Source organism: Furipterus horrens, unplaced genomic scaffold, assembly GCF_987537825.1.
Source record: "Furipterus horrens unplaced genomic scaffold, mFurHor1.1.pri manual_scaffold_5, whole genome shotgun sequence".
Taxonomy (NCBI): Eukaryota; Metazoa; Chordata; class Mammalia; order Chiroptera; family Furipteridae; genus Furipterus; species Furipterus horrens.
In genome coordinates, this window is record NW_028327175.1 from 22,871,073 (window position 1) to 22,887,025 (window position 15,953).

General features: G+C 38.9%; 1 pseudogene; it reads left to right on the top strand.

Moving 5' to 3' along the window:
* The first annotated feature begins 14,407 nt into the window (after nt 1–14,407).
* On the top strand, nt 14,408–15,067 carry LOC150008273 (peptidyl-prolyl cis-trans isomerase A pseudogene; annotated as a pseudogene).
* The last annotated feature ends 886 nt before the right edge of the window (nt 15,068–15,953 follow it).

Consider the following 15,953-nt stretch of genomic DNA (forward strand, 5'->3'; position numbering starts at 1 on the left):
ATATTTACAGAGTATTAACTGTAGTCAGCTAGTGTTCTAGTTGCTGAGAAACACCAGTGTATCTGAGTAATCACTTCACAGATACCAATGGGAAACTTCCCAGAAGAGTATCCATTTCTCTGATTCTAATTTTGTTATAGAAGGTCTTCCATGGTTTTAGATTTTTATGGTGGCTCAGTTAGCTGGATAATCATGCTACTGAGATAAAGGTTCACCGTTCCAAAGCTTACTCAGTTTTAGTTCTCTTGATCAAGAGGGAGACAAGACTAGTAGGAGAGTGTACTTGATCACCTCAAGTACATTAGGACTAGAACCAATTCAAAGCATACCTTATAAGTCAGCCATCTCATCTTTCATAAAAAGATAAATGTTTATTTAATTTTATAAACCAATAGCAATGCCAAAGAATGCGATAATGGTCTACAAGGGTTTAAAAAATGTGTCCCATCTTCTCTTTAATATTGAGATCACCACCCTCTTGGTAAAAACCCCTAACTTTTCTCCTAGCCCTAACCTGCTCTCCTTGCCTCTGAGTTCTCACTGCCCTGAGTTGCTTTCCTAATGCACATCCCTGATCCTTTTGCACTCATGGTCGACAAACTCTCTCTGGATTACGATGGCATACTGATTTAAAGCCAAACTCCTCAGCCTGGCCTCCAAGACCTAGTATGCTCTACCATCATTTTTCTCTCAGTGTATCTCAAATCTATCCAATGTCTATACCCACCTAATCATGTCGTGAAGGAAGTTCCAAGGACATAGTCAAATAAGACAAGTGATTCAACTAAAGCAACAAAAGCCACATAGCCATGGGAGAACCATAATCACAGCCAAGAGAAAGACAAAGCTGGAGGCAAGTAAGGTAATCTAGAATCAAAGGGAGAGACTTGGAAGATGTTTCAGAAATAAGGCAATAGAATAGGACATTCCCCTCATCTGTGGCATCTGGTACATGGTGTCTGAACATATCTGGGGCCTTAAAAGAACAGGCCTAATGCCCTAAGTCAGTGCTTTCCAAATTCAGCATTTCATTAGACACACTTGGGTAGTCTTTAACTGGAAATTTAAATAGTCCCCATCTTAGACCCAGGAAAAGGGCCAGGAAATCTGGATTTTAATAAATGCTTACAATAATTCTTATGATTGTTCAAGTTTGGGTAAATGCTGACTTTACATTAAAATCACCTGGAGACCATGCAGAGAGACCTAATGGAGAGACCACATGGAGGTGTGCTGGCTTACAGCCCAACCAAGATTCCAGCCAACAGCCAGGCTCAATCACCAGGCCTGTGTGAGAAGATGCAGCCAGATGACCCCAGGATAGCTCAGCTGAGGCCCCAGACATTGTTGAACACAGACAAGTCAACCTCTCTTTGCCCTCTGAATTCCTGACCAACAGAATCCAGCAGCCCAATAAAATGGCCATTTTATAGGTTTTTTAAAATCATCTGTAGAGCTTTTTAAAAATGCTGTAACTTAGGTTCTGTCCCCAAGACATTCTGATTTATTTAGTCTAGAGTAAAGTCTGATATTAATTTCCCCCCTACTCTTTGTTATAAAAATTTTAAACATCAAGAAAAGTTGAATGAATAATGTATAGAAATGTGTGGACCCATCACAATTATGAATGTTTAGCAATATGGTAGATAGCTAGATAGACATATATAGGGCTGAGCTATTGGAAAATAATTTGCAGATATGACATTATAGAAGTATCCAAAAATAAGGGTGTTGTCTTACAAAAACACAATATCATTATCATGCCTAAGAAAATAATAGCAATTCTCTAATATCCCCAATTTGCTCAAAAATCTCCCTTTTTTCTCTTTTTGTGAAAAAAAAAATAAGTGTCCAGTCAAATTTCATACATTACATTTGATAAGGTTTTTTAGTCTATTATCTCCTATTTATTTATTAAATTACACCGATCTTTTAAAGCCAACAGGCTGGCCATCTTGTAGAATAGTCCATAAACTATAGTGGTCTGATTGTCAATTCATGGTGTCATTTAACTTACACGTCTATTCCCAGTAGGTCCTAAACTGAAATATAAATCGGAAGAGGCTAGACTCAGGTCAAGCATTTGGAGCTAGTATAATTCATAGGAGATGTGTATACTTCACATCCCACCAGGTGGCATATAATGTTAGGTGCCACATTATTAGTAACGCTGACTTTGATCCCTTGATTAAGGGAATAACTGTTACATCTCTCCCTTAAAACACATTTTCCTATTTGCAATAAGCAAGGAATCTGTGAGATGGTATTCTGGCACCAACAAAATTCCTCCCAGTAGTTTCAGCATCCATCGATGACCCCTACCTGAAAGAATTATTTGGGAGTTAAAAAATGGTGATTTCTTTTTTAACTTTTATATTAAGGCAAAATTTTTATTTACACTAAAAGTTCACTCTTTTATCTTTGCAGTTTAGCAGGTCTTGACAAATGTATGTATTGTTTGTGCAACCACCACGAGCATTGAGAAAGAGAAGAGTTCCACCCCCCTCCCTGATATTCCCCCATATCCTGTTATCCTCAACCCCTCCCCTAACCCCAGCCCTTGGCAACCACTAATACGTTTTCTGTCCCTTTGGATTTGCCTTTTCCAGAATGTCACATACATGGAATCATACAGTATATAGTCTTTTGAGTCTGGCTTCTTTCACTTAGCAAAATGCATTTGAGGTTCATCGGTGTGTTGATGTATCAGTAGTTCTCTCCTCTCTTTTACTGCATAGAAGTCCTTTGTTGGAGTGTGTTAATTTGTTATTCACTCCCAAACAGAGGGACATTTAGGTTGTTCACAATTGGGGGCAATGATGAATAAAGCCATAAAAACATTCTTATCCAAGTCTTCATCTTAACATAAATTTTCATTTCACTTGGGTAAAATACTTAAGAATGGGATTTCTGGGTTGTTTAGTAAATATATGTTTATTTTATTTATTTTTTTTAAAAAACAGCTAAATTCTTTCTTCTCACAGTGCCTGCACTATCTTTCATTCCCACTCTCAATGCATGAAAGTGAATTGGTCATTTTTAAAATTCTGTCATGCTTCATATTTTTTTAACTGGCAATCTGCCACAGAAAAAGAACATTTTCTCATTAACTTGAGATGAACTATAGCTCTTATTATAAAGGTCAAGTAAACATTAATTCTTCTTGCTTAATTACCAATTTTCAGAGTAAAAAAATTTCATAGTAGCCACCTCCAAGAGTGGGCAAGCAAATTTTTCTTTTTCCTTCTTCTGTCTCTTGACTTTTTAAAAAAAAATATTTATGGACTTCTGAATTTTTATTTATCCCATATTTTGCAACCAGTAACATTTATCTTTTTAATTCTCAAAGTGTCCCAAATTTACCTAATGAGAATCCTATCAAATTGGTCCTATGAACTTTTGACATGACTTCATTAGCTTTTGACCCTTTTTTTCTTTCTGGCACAATAAGATTCCCCTTCTCACCTTGAACTTCCCTGAACTAGGCCTAGACTTAGCCAGTTTCCCAAGAGGACAGATTCCTTGAAGTGATATTTAGAAAATAAGTCTAAGCATTAGGCATCTTGTGGTTACTGGCATACCATCCCTTTCAGGTGCTTTCGGTGGGAATACACATATACAGATATGCACTTCAAATCACGAACTACATTTACATATGCATATAAATCATGAACTCATATCAATATTTCCAATTAAAATTGAACCCTCTTAACTTCTTTATTTTTTTATTTGTACCTCTTTTTCCCTGCAATTGGAAATCTTGATTCTTAATAAAATTAACATATTCATTTCCTTTATCTCATCATACAAATTAGACAGTATCAAAATCATCATGCCAGTACTACTATTAGTAAAGCTGCTGACAAGAGTTTAAGATTTCATTGCAATTCTTTTAAATTTTATTTATTTATTTATATTTAGAGAGAGGGGACGGGGGCAAGAAAGAGAGGGCGACATACATCAATGTGCGAGAGAAATGTAAATTGGCTGCCCCTCGCACGCCCCCAACCGGGAACCTGGCTCGCAACCCAGGCATGTGCGCTGACCCAGAATCAAACTGCAGCCTTTCGGTTTCTTTGCAATGTTTTTAATCCTTACAATATTTCTCTTTAGGGATGTCCAGTCACAGCATTCAATTCAAAAGTCACTTGAAATAATTCTTTCTCTGTGTAGTTATGCTTTCAATGTGATATACAGTCAGGTGTTATTGTTCCCGTTTGTTTTCAATTTGTTTTCAATATATTTTAAAAGCTCCCCCAGGGATGGATTCCAGTGAGTAGCTACGGGGTTAACAAGCAATAACTAGGTTGTTTTGTTCTCTCTTCTTTTCCTCCCCTTCAAATGGCTTCTCTTTCATTTCCTTTCATTGAAATATCACCTTTTCTTTAGGACTCACTTGCTCTATGCTAGTCTTTCTTTTGATCCCATTAGTCAAGAGTAGCATTTCCCTTTCTGGACTCCTATAACCTTTTGACCACTCCCGATAGAATTTAAATGTTTTACTTTGGATTACAGTCCTTGTGTCAGAGGTCAGCAAACTTTGCTGTAAAGGGCCAGATAGTAACTATTTTAGGCTTTGCAAGTCACATACCTCTCTATCACATACTCTTCTTCTTTTTTATAGTTCTTCATCTTCTTAGCTAGCATGACCAACAAAAACAGATGTGGCTCTCAGATATTTCACCACCACCTTCCTTATGTCATGTTGTTTCAAGTACATACCTCAGGGCAGGAAAAGTCTTACCTGTCCCTACATGCCCCACTTACAGCAGAGCACATGGGAAGGGATGCTCACTAAATGTTTGGTAAATTCATGAGTATACAATAGTATTATATGGCATTCTTACAAGAATTTGTTCTTAATCCAGAAAACTGAGCTATACAGAACTATAAAAAATACTATGTATAAACATAGAATGTTGGTTACAGACAGTAACCTGTAGATAACACCACGCTATGTGTTCAGTCATTCACCAAGCCTTCTTTCAAGGGTAAGAGGAGGGTGGTGGTGGTGTGTGGCTGATGGCAGTCACGGATGTGGAGGTTTTGGGGATTAAACAGGAGTGTCCAGGAGGGAGAGAGACAGTTAATAGCTTCAGATGTGCAGGAACACACAAGGTAGCAGAGGCAGTGTTACTGGTGGAAGTTGGGTATCGTGTTGTCTAAAGAAAAGAAATTTCCTGAGACCCACACAGGAGGATGTGGCTCTCTGGAATGGTTTATTGATGATGTACAATTAAGGAGATTCCCCTCCTGACTTCCCAACGTCCCAACTCTGTCTATCTCACCATGGAAAAAAGCCCAATCTTGTCTTCTTTGGGCCAGGATGAAGGCCACCCAGAGTTTATGCTCTTCATTAAAATACAGTCTAGTCCAGCATCTAGCTATCTCAGCATGTTTCCAGCTGTAGTCTACTGCTGTGCTGTGGTATTCAGGTTTCTTCCTGGGGGCCGTGGGCCCCATGGCTGCTAAGGCCACATGGCCATGGCAAGAACTGGTGCATGCACCACACTAATGTGGGTCACAGGCAAGAGAAAGAGAGAGTTTCTTTGTTCCCCTGGGCTTTTAACCAGGAGCTTAGGTTTGGGACAGACCAGGTGCTTTCTCAAAAATGACCAATCAGCTTCCCAAGTTTTTGTGGTCTTTGGATGGGCTTACACCCCAAGATAGACTGAAAGGCCTCTATGGTCCAGCACCTCCTCTTGCACCCCCCAGTAATTCGGTACTGGAGTAGGAAAAAGAGGAGTATTAATCCCCTTGGAGGAGCAATGCTGTGACCTCTGGGGTGTGAAGCTGTAGCTTCCTGGTGAAGCAAACAGGCTCCTGCTTCCCAGTTTATTAAGCTTAATGTCTAGTGTCCTTTGCACCCCTTCTCAATATCTAGCCAAGCAACAACAGTAGCATAGGGAGTAATTCAACCTCCTTTCTCCAAACCCAAAAGTGGCTCCCAGCGCCCGCGAAGGTAGGCCCAGGAGAAGATGCCAACAAGATGAAAAGGGAGCTCTGGTTTCTAAAAGCCTGACACCATTCTCATCTGCTTCTGAAAGAGGAACAAAGATCGATACCATCTGGAAGAGAAGGGGAATGACCTGTTCATTTCCAGCTCTTAGGCACTGAGTTTGTTAGGGCGCAGGCAAAGAAAATCAAGCGTGACTAAGAGCGTGAAGGAGGTCAGAGTGTTGCGCCAAAACTTCCTCCCTGAGCACCCTCCTTAAACAACGCCTCAATTTGCACCACAGTGCAAAAGGCTAATGTTATCAGAAGAAGAAAAAAGCCTTTTAAGAATCTGCTGTCTTGGGGTTCCAGGAAGTTTCTACAGACACGAAATTTCCACTTCTGATCTAAACCCTGGTGCCCAGGTGAGGTGCCCTCCATCCTGAGTAACTTACATTAAAAAGTCGATGTCTTTGTGGTATTGCCAAGAAATTGGAGTCCATTTGAGGAATTTTTATTCTAAGAAAACTTATTTCCATATGTAGTTGGGATGAAAACTATATGCCATCCATTCAAAAAAAAGGTGCTTTATAATAACAATGTTTGAAGTTACAATTGTATTTCTTCCCTTAGCTTGTCTTATCTTAAGCCATATGCTGCTGTAAATTGAAAGGAGAGGGCATTTAAACCAAATGGTTCCTCTGAAGAGCATTAATCCTGTCAAGAGTAGTTTGTGACAAAAGCTAAAGGTTGTGCTGTTGCCTTTTAAGCACAACCAAGTTAAACATCTGAACTATTTCTGCTGTCCCTTAAATATTAGGATGTAACACATTTGAGATATTTGTTGACATTTGTTATACTTTTGATGAACAATTAGCCTGCAAGAATATTAACAGGAAATTCCATTCATGAGATAAGCAGCTGTTCGTGCAAAGCTTCAGCCAGATCATGGGACCGAAAATCTTCTTTATGCAACTAATGTTAGTTGAATAGTCAGCATTCCTTAGGTATCCAAAAGGAAATGCTTTGAAAGTAACTTTTATGGCTAATTTTGACTCATATTTTAGTAAGGAAAAAATAAGTCTCATGACTCATTTGGACACTTATACTTGTAGTTTTTAAAATGTGAGTATTTAATATTGTCCCTAATCACCATATAAATTTCAAATAGCAGGCATCAACAAATGACTAGCTCCAGTTACTTCTAATCTATAACACAGAATCATAAAGCCAGTTTTAACAACCTTAATTCCACAGCATATTATGGTAGGCTCTTATTGCATTCCCTAAGCTATGGCTTAGAGTGCCTACCATTATATGGAACACTCTCTTATTCAAAAATATGCCTCTTTTTCATTTTTGAGCTATTAAAACATTTAATGTAATATTCCCATTGCAACATTTATTTGGGAGCCACTAAATTGCTAGGAATACAGCTTCAAAATACTAGGAGGCAAATGACTGGTAAGTAACTATTTAGATTCCGATGCCATAAGAGAAATGATGGCAGTTCTGTGAAAGTACTAGAAAGGGCATAGATTCTCCACTGACGGGGAGGGTTTGATCAAAGATTCACTCCCACGCCATCAATCACCAAATTCTAAATACCATTGCCATCCGCCTCTTCCTCTTTCTTTCCAACAACCCCATCTCCCCCTCCTCCCTGCCCCACCATGGATAAGAAAGGAAATCTGAAAGGGCCTGGCATTTATTTTAAAGTCAAAGCAAGAAGCCATAATTGTGTCCCCATCAGTAAAATATTTCTGAACACACATTCTCATTGTGTGTGCATTTATTTATAAATTATACATATGTCCTATTCTGAAGTAGCATATTAAATATCAGTGAAGTTTAGTCTCTTTTTTTCAGATTAAAGACCACATCTGCATCCAATTTTCTTCTAATATTTTCTTGCATGCTTTTTGGAAAACAAGCCTTCCCTGCAACTTGTGAGATCACTACTCAAAACAGCCACCAGAGCAACCTTTCTGAAATGCTATCAGATCATAATCAAGATTCTCTCTAAAGTTCTGCAATTTATGATCTATAGCTTTTATTTGGGTTTATTTTAATAAACAAAAGGCCTTTCTGGATTTCCTTTTTGCCCATTATAGCCTCAGATCTGTAAGGATAAACTGGTATCTGCTCGGATAAACAGACCCCACACTCTCCCACCCTAACCCTCATCTTTATCCCCCTCCTATCCAGCTCATTGTTCTGGTCCTGCTGAACTTCTAGCAGTGGAAGAGTCAAGATAGAAAAGGTGCTGCTTGCTCCTGGTGGTTCTTGACTGACAGATGCCACCTGGTTTACTAGTTGGAAACACCCTGTGGTTAAATTGGCCCAAAGTCCAAACTACAAATTTTCAGGAGGATTAAGAAGTGTCCCTTTTAGAAAAAGTGGTCAAAAGGTACTAAGATTCAGTTATAAGTCCTGGAGATGTAATGGACAGCATGCTGACTACAGTTAATAATACTGTATTATACATTTGAAAGTTGTTAATAGAGCAGATCTTAAAAGTTCTCACTATTAGAAAAAATATTTGTAAAAATGTGGTAATGGATGTTAACTAAACTTATTGCAGTGATCATTTTGCAATATATACATACTTGTACATTAAGTCATTATGTTTCATATAATTGAGTTATCCATCCATTTAAAAAATAAATATTAAGAAATAATAAGCAAGAAGAAGAAGAAGAAGAAGAGTCTCTTTTAAATTATTTTAAAATCTGGGAGTGTGAAGTGAGTCCCATTACATGACAGAAAATGGGCCCATGGGTATTCTAACTGGCTCCAACTGGCAGTAACAACTATATAAATCTAAAAGGTGATTCCACTATGCACTGAAGACCTTCCCCATTCCACATTATTCATGTCATTTCAATCAGTTTCTCTTAAATTTAATAGAACCAACATAGACTCATTATCTGAACCCCAGAAACCAGCGTCACCTCTGTAGGAAAGTTCTCCATCAGTGGCATCATCATCAACTGCCTCCCATGCAACAACCCCGTCATTTATGCTCCATTTCCCCTCCCCTTCATGCCCACACCCATTTACCAACACCTCACACTCAACCCCAAAGAAGTCTCTTATATCTAGCCTTCCTCCTTTGCAACTGATTAATCCAGGCCGCCAGCATTTGTTGCTTGAATGGTTACAATGACCTATTTTTCCCACCAACCTCTAGATTTTCTGCCCATTGGTTTCAGCTCAGCTACCCAGTAATCTTTTTTTAAAAATCAGCTACCCTGACTGGTGTGGCTTAGAGGGTTAGGTGCCATCTCGCAAACCAAAAGTTTACTGGTTTGATTCCTGGTCAGGGCACATGCCTAGGTTGCGGCCAGGTCCTGGGCTAGGGGCATGCAAGAGGCAACCAATCAATGTTTTTCTCCCTCTCTTTCTCCCTCCCTTGCCCTCTTGCTAAAAATAAATAAGCAAAATCTTTAAAATCAGCTGTCAGAGATTCAAGATGACAGAGGAGTAAGTGGAAGTTACATTAACCTCCTTCCAGAACCAATCTAGAATTACAACTTAATTGTGGAGAAATCATCCAGAATAACCAAATGAGTACTAGCTGGAGAGAAGCCTTATAACCACAGACAGATAGAAAAGGCCTCTTCATCATAACATGACTGGTAGGAAGTGCAGAGACACAAGGAGCTGGCTGAGCTCCCACGGGCAGCAGCTAAAGGGACAGAGAAACATCTCAGCAATCAGGGGTTCCCCCTGAGAAGGGTGGGGTCCAAACCCTCAGCTGGGCTTCCTAGCCTACAGCAACAGAGAGGAAAGTAAAATAGCATCCAGCTGTGAAAAGTGAAAAGCTGCAGCGTTTTTTTGCTGGCCTGAAGAAATGGACGGACACAAAGAGCACTTATGGGACCATGTATGAAAATACATTGGCAACCACTTACCCTGGGCTCCAGCAGAGGGAGGGCAGAGTAGGCTGGAGATGCTTGAGGAGAGTTTGGCGCAGTGGTATTGAGGAGAGAACTGAGAAAGCAGCTGACAGGGTCCCAGTGGTAACTCATTCCCCACACTGCAGGCAGACCAATATCCTCCAAGTGGCATCAGCCTGAGGAGGAGCAATGGCCCCACCTGCAGGAATTAATCTTCCCCACCCTCAGTGCTTAAGCCTGATGGCTGATCACAGATTGGATAGGTTAACAATAAAATGAGACAGACAAAGACAGTAGATCTCTGGTAGTCTCAAACAGACTGCCTAGGCCCAGACTGGGACACGATCTGACATCACCAGGGGCAGATCCAGGAAGTAAAGAAAGTGCACCTCTATAAGAGTATACAAGACGTGCTGAGAGGAGTCACTCTCAGTCAGCTAGATGGAGGAAAGGACCCACCAAAGAGCAACACGACAACAACCAAAACCCAAGTACAACCAGACAGCCCGAATAAATGGCATAAAGGGCATCCCAAGCGCATCAAGTTCAGGAGGTCAAGGAGACTGCACCACTGAATCCCAGAGGTCTCTGACCACAGAAGGTCACAACACAAAGACAAGAAGTCAAAGCAGATCAACCTAAGAAGCAGAAAGAAATAAGAAGAGTCACAAAAAATAGGGAGACAAAGAAACAACCCCCATCAAAAGGAAAGGAGGAATCCTCAGAAAGAGTGCTAAGTAAAATAAAGGTAAGCAAAATATCAGACATGGAATTCAAAATAATGATTATGAGGAAGCTCAATGAGCTCAGCAAGCTCAAAGAAAACTACAAAAACTCCAGGGAAACTATGAAAAACTCCAGGGAAGCTACAAGGAGCTTACTGAGAACTACACCAGCATTAAAAAGGACATAGAAACTATCAATAAGAGACAGGAGGAAATGAAGAATACCATTTCTGAAATGAAGAACATGGTAGAAGGAATCAAAAGCAGGTTAGGTGAAACAGAAGATCAGATCAGTGAGCTGGAGGACAACGTAGGAAAAAATTTCCAGACATTGAAACAAAATGAAAAAAAAGACTGAAAAAGCATGAAGAGGTTTTAAGAGAGCTGCAGGACAACATGAAATGTAATAATATCCATATCATAGGGATACCAGAAGAAGAAGAAGAGGAGTAAGGGGTAGAAAACCTGTTTGAAAAAGTAATGACAAAAACTTCCCTAACTTAATGAAAGAAAAAGTCATGCAAGTCCAGAAAGCACAGGGGGTCCCAATGAAGATGAACCCAAACAGGCCCACTCCAAGACACATCAAAATTAAAGTGGCAAAACACAAAGACAAAGAGAGAATCTTAAAAGCAGCAAGAGAGAAACAGCTAATAACATACAAGGGAGTTCCAAAAAGGCTATCACCAAATTTCTCAACAGAAACACTATAAACCAAAAGGGAATGGCAAAAAATAATCCAAGTAATGAAAAACAAAGGCCTACAACCAAGACTGCTCTACTCAGCAAGGCTCTCATTCAAAATGGAAGGTGAAATAAGGAGTTTCACAGACAAAAGAAGGCTAAAAGAATACATCTCCACCAAACCAGTATTGCAGAAGATGCTAAAGGGTCTGCTTTAAGAAGACGAAGAAACAGAGAGAGACAGAGAGGAACACAAGTACAAAGGGGAAAAATGACAATAAATATCTATCAATAATAACCTTAAATTTAAATGGATTAAGTGCACCAATCAAAAGGCATAGGGTTGCTGAATGGATAAGAAAACAAGAGCCACATATATGCTGTCTACAAGAGACCCACCTCAAAACAAAAGATTTACACAGACTGAAAGTGAAGGGATAGAAAAAATATTTCAAGCAAATGGACATGAAAAAAACCTGGGGTAGTAATACTTATATCAGACAAGACAGATTTCACAACAAAGGCCACAAAAAGAGACAAAGAAGGACATTTTACAATACTTAAGGGAACAATCCATCAAGAATATATAACCCTTGTAAATATATATGCACCCAACATAGGAGCACCCAAGTATATAAGAAAATTCTTGGAGGACTTCAAGAAGTATATCAGCAGCAACACACTCATAGTAGGGCACTTTAACACCCCATTGTCAATAATGGACAGATCTTTGAAGCAAAGAGACACCAGGGATATTGTGCACTGAACAACACTCAGGATCAAATGGACTTAATTGATATATACAGAACCTTTCATGCCAAAGAAGCAAAACATACATTCTTTTCAAATGCACATGGAACATTTTCAAAGATAGACCACATGGTAGGACATAAAACAAACCTCAACAAATTCAAGAAAATTGAAATTATATCAAGCATCTTCTCAGATCACAATGGCTTGAAACTAGAAACCAACCTCAAGGATAAAACTCAAAAAAAAAATTCAAACTTATAGAGACTGAATAACATGCTATTAAATAATAAATAGGTTAGCAATGACATCAAGGAAGAAATCAAAGTTTCTGGAAACAAATGATAATGAACACACAGCAGCCTAAAACCTATGGGACACAGAGAAGGAAGTTCTGAGAGGGAAGTAAATAGCAATACAGGCCTAAAAAGGACAGAAGAATCTCAAATAAAAAACCTAACCCTACATCTACAAGAACCATAAGAACAACAAAAAAAGCCCAGAGCAAGTACAAGGAAGGAAATCATCAAGATCAGAGCAAAATTAAATGACATAGAGACTAAAAGAATATTTCAAAGGATTGATAAAACCAGGAGCTGGTTCTTTAAAAAGTAAACAAAATCAACAAGCCTTTAACCAGACTCATCAAGAAAAAATGAGAGAAGACTCAAATAAACAAAATCAGAAACCAAAGAGGAGAAATCACAACCAATATCACAGAAATAGAAAAGATTGTAAGAAATTACTATGAACAGATAACTATAGGGCAAGAAATTTGACAACCTGGGGGAAATGGACAAATATCTGGAAATGTAATCTTCCAAAACTGAATCAAGAACAAACAGAAACCTGAATAAACCAATAACTCCTAGGGAAATTGAAGCAGTAATCAAAAAATTCCCAGCACATAAAAGCACTGGACCAGATGGCTTCAAAGACAAATTTTACAAAACTTTTAAGGAAGAACTAACACCTACTCTTGTCAAAATATTACAACAAACCCAAGAAGAAGGAAGACTCCCAAACTCTTTCTATGAGGCCAATATTATCCTAATTCTGAAACCAGGTCAAGACAGAACAAAGAAAGAAAACTACAGGCCAATATCGCTGATGAACATAGATGCTAAAATCCTCAACAAAATATTGGCAAACTGGATCCAGCAACACATTAAAAAGATCATACACCACAATCAAGTGGGATTCATCCCAGGGATGCAAAGATGCTTTAATATTTGCACATCAATAAACATAATACACCATGTAAACAAAATGAAAGAAAAAAATCACATGATCATATCAATAGATGCTGAAAAAGCATATGATAAAGTTCAGCACCCATTTATGATAAAAACACTCAGCAAACTGGGGATAGAAGGAGCATATCTCAAGATAATAAAGGCCATATATGAGAAACCTGCCGCCAACATCATACTCAATGGGTAAAAGCTAAAAGCTTTCCCCTTAAAATTAGGAACAAGACAAGGATGTCCACTCTCTCCACTTCTATTCAACATAGTTTTAGAAGTTCTAGCCACAGAGATCAGACAAGAAAAAGAAATAAAAGGCATCCAAATAGGAAAAAAGGTAGTAAAACTGTCATTATTTGCAGACAACATGATAGTGTACATAGGAAACCCTATAGACTCCACCAAAAAAAACCTACTCAACCTAATAAGTGAATTTGGAAAAATAGCAGGGAACAAAGTCAATATTCAGAAATCAAAGCCATCTCTATACATCAACAATGAAATATCAGAGATAGAAACTAGAAAATAAAATGCCATTTCCTATAGCACCAAGAAAAAGAAAGTACCTAGGAATAAATTTAACCAAGGAAGTAAAAGATCCCTGTACTCAGAAAACTACAGAACACTGACAAAAGAAATTAAGGAAGATACAAATAACTAGAAGCATATTCCATGTTCATGGATGGAAAGAACTAACATTATTAAAATGTCCATACTACCCAAAGCAATTTATAGATTCAATGCAATCCCTATTAAAATACCAATGACATATTTCACAGGCCTAGAACAAATACTTCTAAAATTTATATGGAACCAAAAATTACCCTGAATAACCTCAGCATCTTGAAAAACAAGAAAAAGTAGGAGGAATCACAATACCTGGTATCAATTTACATTACAAGGCCACAGTTATCAAAACAGTATATTACTGGCTAAGAATAGACATATAGATCAATGAAACAGAATGTAGAGCCAGAAATAAACCGAGGTCTCTATGGTCAACCAATATTTGACAAAGGGGGAAGGAGTATAAAATGGAGTGAAAATAGCTTCTTCAACTAATGGTGTTGGGAGAACTGGACAAGGACATGCAAAAACAAAAATGAAACTAGAGGCCTTGCAGACGCCATCGCCACCGCCGCCCTGGATATTCCCGCATCCAGCCATGGTCAATCCCACCGTGTTCTTCGACATCGCTGCCGATGGCGAGCCCTTGGGCCGCGTCTCCTTCGAGCTGTTTGCAGACAAAGTCCCAAAGACGGCAGAAAACTTTTGTGTTCTGAGCACCTGGGAGAAAGGATTTGGTTATAAAGGTTCCTGCTTTCACAGAATTATTCCGGGATTTATGTGCCAGGGTGGGGACTTCACACACCACAATGGCACAGGCGGCAAGTCCATCTACGGGGAGAAATTCGATGATGAGAATTTCATCCTGAAGCACACAGGTCCTGGCATCTTGTCCATGGCGAATGCTGGACCCAACACAAACGATTCCCAGTTCTTCATCTGCACGGCCAAGACCGAGTGGCTGGATGGCAAGCATGTGGTCTTTGGCCAGGTGAAAGACGGCATGGGTGTTGTGACAGCCATGGAGCGCTATGGGTCCAGGAATGGCAAGACCAGCAAGAAGATTACCATTACTGACTGTGGACAACTCTAATACATTTGACTTGGGTTTTATCTTAACTACCAGACCATTCCTTCTGTAGCTCAGGAGAGCACCCCTTCACCCCTCTCTGCTTGGAAATGTTCTGTAATCTCCGTGCTCTCGCCGCAGTTCATTGGGTTCCATATTTTCCTTACCCGTTCCAAGTCTAGCTGGATTGCAGAGTTAAGCTTATGATTATTAAATAAAAACTAAACAACAACAACAACAGCAACAAAAAAAAAAAAGAAACTAGAACACCAACTTACACCACACTACAATAAACTCAACATGGATCAAGATGGAAGATTTTAATGGATAGACATAAGTAAACTCAGTGTCCTATCTAGCTACCCTTTGAGGTTATATCATTTTTTTTTAATCCTCACCAAAAGATATGTTTTTTTATTGATTGTGTTTATTTTTAGAGAGAGAGGAAGGATGGGAGAGAGAGGTGGAAATGCCCAAGAAACATTTGAAGAATAGGGGGTCTAGTATTCAATTTTAAAGTGATCTCTCCATGGCTCTACAATGTAACCTTCCTTGTCATCAAATTGCCAGCAGAAATCCACTGCACACAGCTGCATTGTGTCACTGTATTTTAATGAAAGGAGCAAATAAAAAATGGAAGGTTCATGTCCCATATTTGAGCTGACGCCAAGGAAAAGATAAAGGAACAGCTGTAAGACATAGAGAAGTGGACAAAAAGTCAGTAGAAGCTGGAAGTTGAAAGCAGAGGTGACTTGGATTGACACAAGGAATATACAGAAGTTTTGGCAACAGCATTGAATTTCTATTGTCTGGTGAACAAGGGGTTTGAGCAGACCTGATCTAGACCTAAGACGGGCGTGATAGGTAGCCTCGTTGATACCTCATTTACTCAAATATGAGACTCTGTTTTATCTGAAATCTTTGAGATCCAGAATTGTGAACTCTTCCAAGATAGGCAGATAAGGTATTTGTTTTCTCCTAGCAGAGCAAAGAGCCTGCTTAAATAATAGGTGATGAAAGGTTAGTGCATCCCTTTATAAACTTTAAGTAATTGATAAGTACTGAGATGTCATTT